The following is a 2,887-nucleotide window of genomic DNA, read 5'->3' as shown; positions in this document are numbered from 1 at the left end:
AGCTTGAATAGCTGTAGTCCTCCTTTCCTCCTTCCTTCCCTCTTTTTCTCCCTCACTTCTGTCTCCCAGGACCGGGGCTAGCTAGCTACCTCTGGCTGGATCGATACATCCACAGGCCTGGCTCTGAAATGAGAGGCAGGGGCCTCACCTACTCTATCTGCCTCACAAGAGGTGGGCGGTCGTTGGGTAGCACAACTGTCCATACAGCCTTTACAATAAATGGAAGAGACTTATTATATCATCGCTGTCTGATGAAAACCTCCTATCTCCAAAATAGAAATTGAGAAAAATACCATATTTTCCCTTCAATGAACATATAATTATGAAACTTCAGAAGCTATGTTGAATACATTTTCTTGTTTCTAGAGTCATGAAATGTTTAGAGTACATTGAGGTGAGTCCCTGCCTTCAATAAATAAAATAAAAAATGCTTTGTTACAGGGTTTACATCAGACAGCGACAATATTTGATTTTCGGCGTGTGTGTAGAGAGAGAGGAACAAACTGTAAATGAGTGGGATTAGTACAATGCATCCTCGAAAGCACCCCTTCCATCTACATATGTTCCCCCCTCTTACCACACACAAGTCTGCCACCCTGGGACAGTCAGCCAGCCACACCAACAGACCTCCTGAGACAAGAGGACAGGGCCTGGTGCCAGACCCTCCAACCTCACCCTGACACACACACAAACAAACATATCCTGTGAAGCCCCTGTACCCAGAGAGAGGGGGGTGCCAGCTCAGGGGGCTGGCATTGGGACCACAAGGCTCAAGAGACCTGACAAGGTTGTTTGTCCTCTGGCAAGTTTCCAACATGAACACCCTCCATACACACAGTCATTTTTATTTAACCTTTATTTAACTAGGCAAGTAAGTTAAGAACAAATTCCTATTTACAATGACTGCCTACCCCGGCCAAACCCAGACAACACTGGGCCAATTGTGCGCTGCCCTACGGGACACCCAGTCACGGCCAGATGTGATTCAGCCTGGATTCAAACCAGGGACTGCAGTGACGCCTCTTGCACTGAGATGCAGCGTCTTAGACCACTGCACCACTCGACCACTGCCTAGAGCCTCCCAAATACTTGCTTATGGTGTACGTTGAGACATGTTGAGACATGTTGAGACATGTTGAGACATGTTGTATCATCAATGGTCCTCTTAGAGATGGGTGGTTGTATCAAAAGGATAACAACTTTGAGGTGGAACTTTGAGGTGGAAAACTACCGTTAGCTATCACTGGCATTCAGGGAGTTGGCTTTGAAACAATGGTCAGGTTAGTTTAATTACGTAGGGCATCATTTTAAGATAAAGTGGTATATTTGTGTGGATACATTTTCGGTTGTTATATTTTTCAATGGTACAGTAGCTGCGATGTGTTAGTGATGGGTTAGAACAGGAATGTTCACCCACAGCAGGTCCCTCAGAAATGGATTGAGAGCGGAATCTCTTTAGAGGCTGCTAACTGCATCCACCAGTCAACCAGTCGGGGCTGATACACACAGCAGACACAGGACTCCATCCCCAGTGCTTAGCGGTCCGTAGGCTTGGTAACATCTCTAGCTGCATGGCTCACCAGAAAACATAATGGGAGGAGGCCAGTTGGGGAGAAGGGGAGCAGGGGAGCAGACAGAAACAGCCGATGCCAGAAAACCTTGGGGCTCCTTGTCTAGTCTGGTACCCGGCTGGCGCTCGCCCACCATGCTCTCTGTATTTACCACAACAAACAATCAAATGGTCCTGTGGAGAAAGAGACAGAGGCGGAGGGAGGATGCTCATTGCTCATCAATTACAGCCATTTGCTTCTGCAGGATGCTGTGAAACAGGGCACAGGCACCAACCATCCATCGGTTTTCTGAAGAGAAATTACAATCATCACTTGCAAGGAATTGAAATGGGACCTCCTCAGAGAGTTGGGCTAACGTTGGGCTAATGTGGTGCTCACGCCACAGAGAGATAAATGACAGGGCAGATAAGAGGATAGCCTGAGTAGCATGTGAGACAGTCAGACAACAGCTGCTCTTCCTCAATCATCCCAGAACTGGGTAACCTAGCCAGAGAGGAAAGAGGGCTAACCTTAAACCTAACCCTAACTCTAACCCTAACCCTTATCCCAGAACTAGCCAGAGAGGAACCTAGCCAGAGAGGAAAGAGGGCTAACCCTAACCAGAGAGGGAACAGGGCTAACCCTAATCCTAACCAGAGAGGGAACAGGGCTAACCCTAACCCTAACCAGAGAGGGAACAGGGCTAACCCTAATCCTAACCAGAGAGGGAACAGGGCTAACCCTAACCAGAGAGGGATCAGGGCTAATCCTAATCCTAACCAGAGAGGGAACAGGGCTAACCCTAATCCTAACCAGAGAGGGAACAGGGCTAACCCTAACCAGAGAGGGAACAGGGCTAACCCTAACCAGAGAGGGAACAGGGCTAACCCTAATCCTAACCAGAGAGGGAACAGGGCTAACCCTAACCAGAGAGGGAACAGGGCTATCCCTAACCCTAACCAGAGAGGGAACAGGGCTAACCCTAACCCTAACCAGAGAGAGAACAGGGCTAACCCTAATCCTAACCAGAGAGGGAACAAGGCTAACCCTAATCCTAACCAGAGAGGGAACAGGGCTAACCCTAACCAGAGAGGGAACAGGGCTAACCCTAACCCTAACCAGAGAGGGAACAGGGCTAACCCTAATCCTAACCAGAGAGGGAACAGGGCTAACCCTAATCCTAACCAGAGAGGGAACAGGGCTAACCCTAATCCTAACCAGAGAGGGAACAGGGCTAACCCGAACCAGAGAGGGAAGAGGGATAACCCTAATTCTAACAAGAGAGGGAACAGGGCTAACCCTAATTCTAACCAGAGAGGGAACAGGGCTAACCCTAA

Source organism: Oncorhynchus gorbuscha, linkage group LG11 (assembly GCF_021184085.1).
Source record: "Oncorhynchus gorbuscha isolate QuinsamMale2020 ecotype Even-year linkage group LG11, OgorEven_v1.0, whole genome shotgun sequence".
NCBI lineage: Eukaryota > Metazoa > Chordata > Actinopteri > Salmoniformes > Salmonidae > Oncorhynchus > Oncorhynchus gorbuscha.
The sequence above is the reverse complement of the archived record's forward strand: the minus strand, read 5'-3'. Positions refer to the sequence as shown.